Source organism: Phragmites australis, chromosome 9, assembly GCF_958298935.1.
Source record: "Phragmites australis chromosome 9, lpPhrAust1.1, whole genome shotgun sequence".
Taxonomy (NCBI): Eukaryota; Viridiplantae; Streptophyta; class Magnoliopsida; order Poales; family Poaceae; genus Phragmites; species Phragmites australis.
In genome coordinates, this window is record NC_084929.1 from 13481919 (window position 1) to 13494039 (window position 12121).

Below are 12121 nucleotides of genomic sequence, written 5' to 3' on the forward strand. Positions count from 1 at the left end.
CCAGTTCCAGAAGGGGCGCTCGGGGCCATAAACAGTGGTCCCCGAGTACCCGTAGTTCCCAGAGGACCCGAGAAGACACAGTTCCGGAAAGGGTACTCGGGGCAATGAACAGTGGTCCCCGAGTACCCGTAGTTCCCCGAGGACCCGAGAAGACACAGTTCCGGGAGGGGTGCTCGGGGCCATGAACAGTGGTCCCCGAGTACCCGTAGTTCCCCGAGGACCCGAGAAAAGCCAGTTCCGGGAGGGGTGCTCAGGGCCATGAACAGTGGCCCCCCGAGTACCCGGAGTTCCCCAAGGACCGAGAAGAGACATATCCAGGAGAGGATGCTCGGGGCTATGATCAGTAGTCCCCGAGCACCCAGAGTTCCCCGAGGACCTGAGAAGCCCCTTGCCGGTGGACCCTACAAAGGCTCAGCGGTGAGGTGTCAATTGGTGAGAGGCCCAATGCTGCATTTAAGAGGGAGCATGGCCTGTCACTTCCAACCACTCCCCCAACGCCTATTGTACTGAGTACATCAGTCCCTGCCACCGCCTGGCAGGAAGGCGTGGGGGCATTTTATGCGACGGGTCCCATCGCACGTCACCCTGCGCGGCTTGGAGATATCGTCGCTGGGCTCAAAGTATATCGCCTACCACCTGCTGTGTCAGACCTGCTCTGACCGAGGGGCACGCGGGGTTGCTCGGTAGCTGCCCGGTGGGCCCCCCTGCTGCACCCACTAAAAGGTGGCGTAATGGACGACAGGACCGGCCGAGGACGCATTTTTAACCTCCCGTTACATCAAGCTGCAACCCCATGATGGTTGCTTTTCATTTATGGCTCATGGGAACTCGTGCCCTCTTTTCTGTGCACGCCAAGCCTCCCCTGACATGATAAAAGAGGGGTGCACCTTGGAGAAGAACAAGTTGGATAAGCTGAAGACACGCCAGAATGAATCGAAGAAGAAGAAGCTCTAGCACACAGTTAGAGGTCGGCACTTGAAGACCGAAGCTCTAGACTTAGACAAAAAACCTTGTAACACAAGAGATCCAGAGAAAGGCATTTCTAGAGCATTAATAGCATATACACAGGAGTAGGGTATTACGCTCCGTGCGGCCCGAACTTGTCTAAAATTCCTCGAGCATTTACTCCCACTAGCAGCTGATCATCCGTCCCGCCTACATCTCACATACTCGCATTAAATCCACGTACGATGTGGATTTAGAATCATCCCTCAGGCCGAATCTCAAAGGGGGTCCCTCAGGATCCCTGCTTGAGGAGTTCATCCTTTGATAGTAGTTGATGAAGTAATACAGTGCTCTAGGCATAGTTTACTTTGAACACCGGACCCCCTTCCCGGAGTCTTTGTTGGAGCCTTTTTGATGGGGGCATACGAGAATAGGGGCTCGAGCCCCCAACCAGCCCCCTCCACCCTTAGAGGTTTACCACCGGGCTACAAGCCCATTCGCCTCTAGGCATAGTTTAGCTAATTAGTCTATCTGTTATGTTTGAGGTTTTGTACTTGATATTTTCTAATTAACCGAGGTGTTTGTGTGCATCTTATATATACAGAGACCGATGCCAACTCTTATACGATTATATTCATTTGATGTAATGATGAGAGTCAATAAAACTTCTATTATGGAAAAGCCATAGCCTGATGCATGAGTCGTCGAAATGGCCCAAGGATGTCCCTTGCAAGCTAGCAACCAGCGATCCAATGCATGTGTGTCGTTTAGGAAGAGATGGTATATTGACACAAGGCTTGCTTATTGGCTGCTTCTGGAATGTGGCAAATGTGACATAACAACCACTTTGGTCAATTTTACCTGTAAAGATCTAGAAAAGAATTACTGCATGCTGAGGACAGCAACTGGAGAAAGACTTGATTAATTCATGCCCCTCCATGCACATATATGTTGATACGTATCAGAAAAGAAAAACTCTTGATATGCCCGACATAAGTCTTAAACGTAGAATCGATGTTGAAACCAAATCATATGGAGAACTGGAATGCCAAAGTTTGGTAGATGAGATACGAAGAAACACAAACAGAAACCCACCCATGACCTGCACGTGACATTTGACAAGACAGAATCTTCTAAAATGCAATCAGTCAATATTTCGATAAGACTTAACACGAACGGAATAACAGTATGTACAAAATCCGATTGTTCAAAACCATATCTATGTGAAAGCTGCATTGCATCATTAATAGATTTTGCTATCCTGCGTAGAAATGCAAATAAAAAGTTAGCAGCATTCGAGAAGATCATATGTCTCTATCGGAAAACTTATTTTAACTAAATACAATAATTTAAAACAAAATTGGTTCCCCTGGAGTGGTTGTGAAACTAGAACAGCGCTTCATCACACATAAATCGGCTGATACAACCGGTATGAAGTACAATGAGGACGAATTGAACAGTGCAATACAAATTAAGCTATATCCAAAGTTAACTAAAATCTATTGGCAACATTTTCTCCAGAACCTGACAAAGATGGGCAGGATCAAGGCTCCAAATAAAAAACTTTATTTGCGTGCATTCAAGTGTGATCTTTATTACTAGTTTACCAAAATCAAAAAGACCTACGTTCCATATGACACACCTTACCAAAATATTCATATAGGCTAACTGAAGCTCACAATGTGGACATGTGCACTCGATGCCGAGAAAAGAATGGACTGCGCTAGTCCAATTAGGCGCAAGAGTGGTAATGTGGTATGTTGCACCCTTGGTAATCTTCCTTGCACACAGACAGAGTTCAATCAGACACATGGACCCGGGGAACTTGGTCGATTTTTGGTTCTTGTGCTGCAATATGCTGCGTTGCGTAATCCAGTTACTTATAAGAGTCTTTATTAATTCTATTAACACTTATTACTATATTTAAAGTAGAAAAAGAAGAGTTCTTTTGAAAAGCCACCTCAACCCTAAAAGGAGCAGTAATTAGCCTTTGGAAGTCTTCCAACCATAGTACGCAAAATGAAAAGGAGTGCCCTTTTCCTTTCAAGACCAAGACCAAGAATTTCGCAATCACTTTCAGCCTATCTAGTTTCCACCTCCCCCGCACATCTATTGGCAAAGCGCAGGCAACCCCCCAGCCGGCGGACCCACCCAATTCGGAAGTTTGTAAGTTGTACACGCGTGCACATATTTTCTTTTGTGAAGTATGCAACTGTATAGTAGTCCTCGCTCAAAGCAAATTAAAACTGTAGCATAGTCGGATGGATGGAGGAGCAAGTGATGCTTATGGCCTTCTTCTCCGCGCGCTCCGAGCAAACCGGAGTGGCCGTGTACCGGCCGAGCAGCTCGAGGTACAGCCTATACGCCTCCGGCTACTCCCGCCTGTTCGGCACCACCCTGCAGCGTAATAATCCGCAAACCAGCGCATCGCATGGCACTCAACGCCCCCAACTCAAACTAGTACCAAATCGAATTGATCAACGGAAAGCAAGAGCGGAAGCGACGCTCGATCGGGACCTTGGGGTGAGGGGGGCGAGGGTGTGGAGTGGGTACACCAGGCGGGACGCCATGGCCTGGTTCAGCGGCCTCCACAGCGCGGCCGTGTTGTGCGCGAAGCACAGGTTCGCCACCAGCTTCGGAGCGAGCGCGAGGCAGCCCGAGGCGGAAGCCTCGCGGGCGCAGCGCGCGGCCTCGGTGAACTGGAGGAGCGGCGCTCAAGCTCGGAGGCCGCCATCGGCCACCGGCGTGGGGGTTGGCCGGGGGGGGGGGGGGTGGGGGGAGGGGGCGGCTTTGCTCTTTGCGCGGGAGAGTTTGGGGCTGGTGCGACAAGGAAAGGAGGGAGGCGAGGTGGTGGCGCTTTAATACGCGATGAGTTTATTTTAGTTCTCCACTTGTCTTTGTTCTAGATTGGTCTGTTTAATTCTTTTTTTATTGGATGTCGATTCTGTTTAATTCGAATTTACTTAGTACTTGGTCATCTAAAGAAAGTAGCAGAGCAGCGTTTGTTTAAATGGTGATAATCGCTAGAGTGAATGCCCGAAAGCACCACGGAAGTCCCGGGCATATTGATTTTAGTGCTATGTTTAAGTAGTTCTCGTTTTTTTTTTGTCAAACTAGATTAAATTTGAAACATCAATCGGTAACCTTAAATATAAATTTTAGGTTCCCGAAAGAATGTAAATTTTAGGTTCAACCTACATATTTTCAACTCAAACAACATATATCAAACCTTATAATGGCCACCACATGCCAATATTTTGCAGTTAAATATGTTAGAAAACTAATTTTAATTTGGAAAAATAAACATAATATATATAAATGTTAACTGTTTCTTAATAAGTCAAAACAGTATTACATGTGGCATAGCGGGCGGTCACCTTTTTCACCATCCCTAATTTGCGTATTGTTATTCCTGTTATAGCTATTGAAGTTGCAACAGCGGAATTTTCTCCTTCTATACTAACATAAAAAAAACAACTCCCCGCGGCAGACAGGTGCCACCTACTACTCCTACTGCTGCAGCCACAGTGTCCTACTATGTTAGCCTTGGCCATACTTGATTAGCCCCGTCTCCCATGTCGTCGACATCTACCTCTCCTGTGATGTTCAGCGGTAGAAGTATTGGCTCCGTTGGTAATGTCGGCGCAATCGCACAGATCCGCCGCAACTCTAGAGTTTACACCCATTGCATTTTGAAATGCAGTGGTCGACAGCAAGTGCTCATTCAGAGGTGCAGGGCAGCATCATCCATCACTGCTGTTCACGAGGAGGGGGGCAATGCCAGCAGCGGCTGACGCGGAGTGGTGGGGGGGGGGGGATCAGACGGTGCCCATGACACGCTCGTGTCCTTGTCAGCGGCCGTGACACACTTCAAGAGTCGATTGCTCGGCGACACTGAATGGGATGATTGGGTCAAAGGTGAATTTCTCTGCGTGTTCGCTCCATTGAAATCTTCTCTCGCTTTTGGTGAATGAGACGACATTTTGTCGAGCTCTTCCTATCCTGTTGCTCAATAGTCATGAGGACCTTGTCCATCCCCTACTTTCATCATCCCGCAACTAACTCCATTTTTAAAACCTGGAGCATTACTTTCGGAGAAAAGACCTAATCTATATAAAAAAGCAACCTATATAAAGGTCTAAGTGTCTTCTTGTAATATTTGTATCTCACTAAAGATTGAAAAGTAAAATTTACATCTCTTTCTCCACATATATAAAGGACCTAATGGGTCAAGAGCATAGACTGGGTGATTTCTCTCATATCCCCACTCCTCTTTGCATGGAACGCACTCATTCGATCACTGTTGATGATAATTATCATAACAGATGATGCCATTGGTACGGATCCGGTTCCAAACGTGAAAAGGCCTTCAGACCAAACAGGCTTCGAACCGAGCACATGGGCCTTCAGACTGCATCGCGCGCGTAGGCCTTTGGCAACAAGCCTCGTGCCACGTGCATAGGCCTTTGAACAACGAGCGGAGGCCTTTCGCGTGTTTCAACCAGATAAGCCTTGCGCTATGACCTTCGGACAGTAATAGAGACCTTCGAACAGTAATAGAGACCTTCGAACCACGCATATAGGCCTTCGGCTAGACGGACCGTGCACATAGGCCTTCGGACAGCAGGCGAAGGCCTTCGAACCGCGCGTGAGCCTTTGGCCAGACGAGCCTCGCGCATGGGCCTTCGGATAAGAAGACTTCGCCCCGTGCGCATGTGCACCGGCCTAATGGGTTGGACCTTAGTAGACCTTCGTGGGCAAAGCGTCACAGGCCCACCCTTTATGCAGACATACTGTGCTCTAGCGCGCTGCAGTTAGCCAGCGCCCCTGCAGCTCTTTTCTTACTCAATTTCAGTAGAAAGCTCTTTTAAAGCTATCGCCATCTGATCGGCCCTCACTCCTCAGCTCCTCTCTTGCTGCATGTGCTAGAGAATGTGGGTCCCTGTAGTTGCAGGTTTCCTCCGTAGAGCTAGATTGCAACCGAAGGTTCATACATCTCACAGAATACCGAGCCGAATCACTCTAATACTCACAGCGCTGTATAGCAGCCAATAACTATGCACAATGTCTTAGATAACTGCTACAGAGTTCAAAGCTCGCAAAAACCGTACGGTGTCGAACTCCCGTGTTAACGTGATTTATGGTTAATTAAAAATTTACTTTCATGTGCACCCGGAGCATGGGAATCATCTTTCACCTTTTATGTGCTTCTGGTTTTGAAGCATGGTACTGGGCTCCAAAGCATCTAGGATTGTCTTACGGGTCGTGAGTACTAATCGCATCTAGCTCGCTGAAATTGCTCAAAGACTAGGGAGTATTTTCCAACGCACGCATTATTGCAGGGCAAGATTTGTATAGATCGTCTTGATATCTGTGCTAAGTAGTAGTTCTGTCTTATGAAGTTGAAGCTTACAACCTTCTTATTTATTGCTCGTTAATCACCTTTATTTGCTATATATTCGCGGTTATGCATCATTGTGATACACCAAAGCACCCACTCACGCGTGCAGGCAGATTTTTGCGCTCACACATGCGCGAGTGGCCCTTCGCATTCCTCCACACCTTGGTGCTTAAGTGTTGTGAGGCTTGTGTTCGGATTCCAATTTATTTGCCTCATATTTTTGCATTACTCAAATATGACGAGATATTTATCTTTACGTGCACGTCGGAGTGTTGGTTTTCGCACGCGTGCATCGTATCTGCACAACGGAGTAAACGCCTTTCATATGAGCGCCAAAGCATTTATTTTTATGTGTGCATTGTATCGTACGAAACGGCAGGTTTTTTAACTTGATCGCATGACCTCGGACAAATATTTCACTGCTGGTACGGGCGCGCATGGCTTAAGCATGCAGACATACTTATTCTTCGTATGTGCAGCGGCTCGTCATCCATACTTAGATAACTCTTGTACTTTAAGTATATATTATATTAAGTATATAAAGTAAGCACCGGATAGAAGGTGTGATGAAATGAAGGTAGTATCATGTTTATATAGCTAAGAGATGTATCATGATGTGTATAGATCGTCAAGAGCAATATTACAAAAGATGAATAGTCAGTAAGTGACGTGATATGAAGAAACACTAGATATAACAAATTAATGTGACATGAAGAAACATTAGATGCAGCAGGTTCATCAATACGCACTGGCTCAGGCAGTAGCTTCATCAATTCGCACTGGTGTAAACACAGGAGCCTTCTTTGTCGTCTGATTATTGTTTTCTTCTTCGTCTGACATGCTATCAAGAATCAGTGACAGTAGTATGTACTGCGCTAGCTGTGCCTCCTGTGCATGCATAATATTATATTGCATCATTAAATCCTCTCATGGATGCAATCTGAGCAGGGTTGTTAAGTCCTCCTTCACGCTCTCTCTCTCATTTGTCTATCCTCACATACACTAATATTATAAGAAGTCTAACATGGCTATGCTCGGAGTGATATGAAGGAGCATTGGATATAGCAAATTAATGTGACATGAAAGAACACTGGATGCAACAAGTTCTTGAACATTCACTGTCTCAGGCAGCAGCTTCATCAATGTGCACTGACGTGTGCATGAACACATGAGGCTTCTTTGTCATCTAGTTATTGTTCCTTCGTGTCAAATGATTAGTTACTGACTGTTCACCTTTTGTAATGTTGTGCATGAAACGGAGCACTGTCTTGGACATGAAGGAACACTGGATATCACTAATCATTTCGAATGACCTTCATCCAGATCATATAAAACGTATCAAATGGAGCAACTAAAATAAACTAACATGGATACTCTCGGAGGCCACCGAGACGGCGCAACCTAATACTTCTAATGCGTCGAAGTACTTCTTTTTTCTAAATGTGCATATGTAGGTTTTTTTTTAACCTTTGCAAAAGTATTAGTATTCACCCTTCGCATGAGGGAATTTGCTCCCTCAAAATGCAGGTTATCTATCCCTTGCATGAATGAGTCTATTCTTATATACCGACGTGTTTCATCTCTGCTTACATACATTGCTTCTCTATACCGAAGTTTTTATCTCTACATGCGTGCATCACATTTATATGTCAAAATATTCATCAATACGAACATGCCAAAACATTTGCTCTTAACAAGTCTGCATTACATATGCATCAAACTATTTACCCATCGCTTGCATGTCAAAGTGTTTATTTTTCATGCGCTCACATTACATTTGCATCGAAGCATGTATTCTTCGCATGAGCGTTAAAGTATTACCTTATGTGCGTTTGCATGACATAAATGAATCGAAGTACTTATTTTACCCATTGCAAGTACATATAGGTTTTTAAGCTCTGCTTGATGAAGGATTTGTTCCTACCATCATGTAGGTTTTCCCCATCGCATAAGGTAGCTTGCCATTGCATGTCAAAGTATTTACTCTTCACATACTTGCATTACGTATGTGCCATGCTATTTATTCTTGCTAGTCACCGAAGTGGTTTTTTTTTTGTGCGCTTGCATTGCATGCGTGCTGAATAACTTACTCTTCTGACAAACCCTTTGTTTAAGGGAATCTATTTCATCACATGCATTTACTAACCCATCACTTGTGGAGCTTCAATCCTCATTTGCACATTGTGCCTTTCATATAACGTAATAAATCCTTATATGTCAAAATAATTACTTTTCGCATGCTTGTGTTACATCCATGCATCGAAGCATCTGTTTTTAACCTTCACGTATACATATGCATGTTCTTCCCTCCTCATGAAGGAGTTGTTCTAACTCATATACAACTTCCGACCTTTCGTTTTAGGGTCTATACTAATTGCGTGCAGGTCCCCAGCCTTCTCTTGAGGGAATTTACTTCTCGTATGCATGTAATTGTCCCTTGCAAAATGGAGTACTTACTCTCCAATGTGACTCTTTAGTGTTTCGTATTCTTGCGCTGAAGAATACTACCATGCATGCACTGAAGCACTTGCCCCTCACACGCACGCCAAAACGTCTCAATTATGCATACATAAACTATATCATTGCACTGAAGCAATTATGCCTCATACATCGCATTTACGTGCTAATGTATTTATTTTCACACACGTGCATGCTTTGCACATTTAAACACTTCGCACATGTGAATGACATGAAGCCTAAATATGGATAGTATGTGCTTGTTTGCATAATTGTTGAAGTATTTATCTTCTGTTCACTTGCATTATTTATATGCATCGAAGCACATGTTCTTTGCGTATATAGGTGTCTTACCCTCTCCGCAAGGTAGTGTTTATTCCCTATACGTAGGTTTTAACCTTTGCATGAGAAAGCCCTTATTACTCATTTGCAGGAATATATTACCTTCGCAAGATCGGGCTGATCCCTCATGTATTGAAGGTTTTATCCTTCACTACCAGTGTTTGCTCTTTGATTGCATCCTGCATGCATCTATTTCACACACGCACAGAAGACGGGGGCTAAGAGTGCCTGCCTCTGCACTAAAGGCAATTCATGCATTTGGATCACAGAAGACAGGGGCTAAGAGTGCCTGCCCCTGCACTGAAGGTAATTTATGCCTTCGGATCACAAAAGATAGGGGCTAAGAGTGCCTGCTCCCACACTAAACACAAATCATGCCTTCGAATTATAGAAGACGGGGGGGGGGGGGGGGGGCTAAGAGGGCTTTCCCCACACCAAAGTCAAAACCGATCTTCGGAAGGAAAAAGTCAAAGTGTTGCTCAACCTTACATAGGCTGCACCTTTGTAGCAAAAAGTCGATGTGTTGCTCGTCCTCGCCAGAGGCAATGAACCTTCGTAGAAAGGAAAAGTCAAAGTGTCAAATACTTGCACTTCCATTAATTGCATTACATGAATACATCAAATTGACTATTCTCCATATGCATGTGTGGAAGCCTTTTACTTTATGTACACATGTATTATATCATTCTTCATGTGCATACGCCAAAGCATAAATCAATTATAATATCTCTTTTGTTTCCAAAAAGGATGCGAAGCACCTATTGTCCTGCAGGACAGGAAGTCGAAGTGCTCTTGATCCTTAGGTAAAGGCAGCGCACCAATCTACTTAACAAACGGACAAAGGCCTACAAAAGAGGACCGAGGTACCGCTTAGATTCAAGCAAATACAATGCTTCACTCGGACCTCAGACGTAAGACTTAAAGACACAACCCTTTATGCTTTGTAGAGCCGAAGGTCCCTTTGAACACGGTACATTGCTCATGACCCTTCATTGACAATGGCTACTCATTCGGCATTGACTTAGGATGGAGTCATCATCATCTTCGACTTCGACATCGACTTAGGATGGAGTTGTTATCACCTTCGGCTTCGGCATCGGCATCGACTCAGAGGGAGTCTTCCTTGCCTTTAGCTTTGACATTGACTCAGAGAGGGTCATCGTCACCTTCGCTGTCGATGTTGGCCCATAGAGAGTCATCCTTGCCTTTGGCTTCATCTACAACTTTGCCTTCATCGACTTTAACATCGACTAGAGGGGCTTCAGCTGCGACAACTTTGCCTTCATCGCCTTGTCGTCGCCAAAGGGGCTTCAGCCACGATGGCTTCACCTTTGTCAACTTCCACATCAGCAGAGGGGCTTCATTCACGATGCCTTCGCTTTCGTCGACCACGACTACGTCAACAAAGGAGCTTTGGCCACGATGGCTTCGCCTTTGTCGACTTCGACATCAACAAAGGGGCTTTGGTCGTGACACCTTTGCTTTTGTTGACCACAACTACATCGATAGAGAGGCTTTGTCCACGACAGCTTCACCTTCATCAACTTGGATGCTTATAGAGGGGCTTCAGCTATGACTCCTTCGCCTTCATCCACCATGACTATATCGACAAAAGGAGTTTTGGCCATGACGACTTCACCTTCATTGATTCTCACGTCGATGGAGGGGCTTCAACCATGACGTCTTCACCTTCGTCGACAGAGGGGCTTTAGTTGTGATAACCTAGCCTTCGTCAAACTCAACCACGTTGACTACTCAAAGGCAAACACCAACTAATGCTCTGTCCACGACAACCTCACCTGTGCCAACTTCCACTACGTCAATCATGTGGCATCCTTCACTACTCACAAACACCGACCAAGAGGGGCTATGAAGGGCACCCGGGTTTAAACCCTGTCCTGGGTCCCAAGAGTTTGATTGGAGCACATGAGCAGAGACGTGAAGACATCATAGACTTTGGTGAGCCATGATAGCTGCCTTCAACCTCTGCTATGTTAACTATGTTGAAGCCGTGCTTGCCGAGGCCTCGGCAAAAACCTTCGCCGAAACCCCCTTCGCTGAGCAGGACCAAGAGGTACCTTCGACTTCTACTACGGAGGAAGAAGTACCTTCACCAAGCACCAAAGTCCTCAGCCTTCGCTGAAGATCCTTTCGCTGAGTAGGATGAAGCGTAGTTATAAGAGTATACCTAGCTCTATTAATCATGTAAAGAAGAACTTGCACGATGTACGTGCTCTTTTCATGCCCTTTTTTCCACTGGGTTTTTGGGATGGGGTTTTTACTGAGGCGAACGTCAAAAAATAATTCTGGGCCTTTCCTTAGTTGTAGTTATTCCGTTATCCAATCGGAGCTTACAACTGAGGGGCTACTATCAGGGGAAAGGCTTCAGCTGATGTAAAGGTCTACAGGCTTCCTTGTAATATTTGTACCCAACAAAGGACTGGAGAGAAAAATTTACCTCTCCTCCCAAACCTATATAAAGGACCCAAGGGGTAAAGAGCACGGGCTGGCTGAGTCCTCTCATATCTACACTCCTTTCTTTCCCTGGAACAACCCATTCGATCACTGTTGATGACAATGGTCCCAACAATTACCCTATCTCTATGTGCAAGTACTTACTCTGATGAAGGATTCAAGAAGCCACTATTTTTTTCTCCTTCAACAATGTCAAAACTTTTATGCCATTTCATGCATATATGCCAATGTTCATACGGTTTAACTTTAACCATAAGATTGTCAAATACACAGTGGTTTTATATTCATATTTCGCATCTTTATCACTCCCTTCTGATGACTACAGACCAAAAAGCAAAGCAAATCAATTTTTCATATGTTAAAATCTAAAAATATAGATGACCTCAATAACCCCAAAAAGTTATTAGTTTTGAGGTTTAGATTGTGTTTACTTGTAGTTAATTAATAAAGATTGTGTCTGATCCAGATGATCTCCACTGTACACCTGTGCAAAGTTGGATC

The 12121-nt window shown here is 45.0% G+C and overlaps 1 pseudogene; it reads right to left on the bottom strand.

The window, feature by feature from the left end:
• Positions 1–1973: 1973 nt before the first annotated feature.
• LOC133928003 (mediator of RNA polymerase II transcription subunit 33B-like) lies at positions 1974–4631 on the bottom strand (annotated as a pseudogene).
• Positions 4632–12121: the final 7490 nt, after the last annotated feature.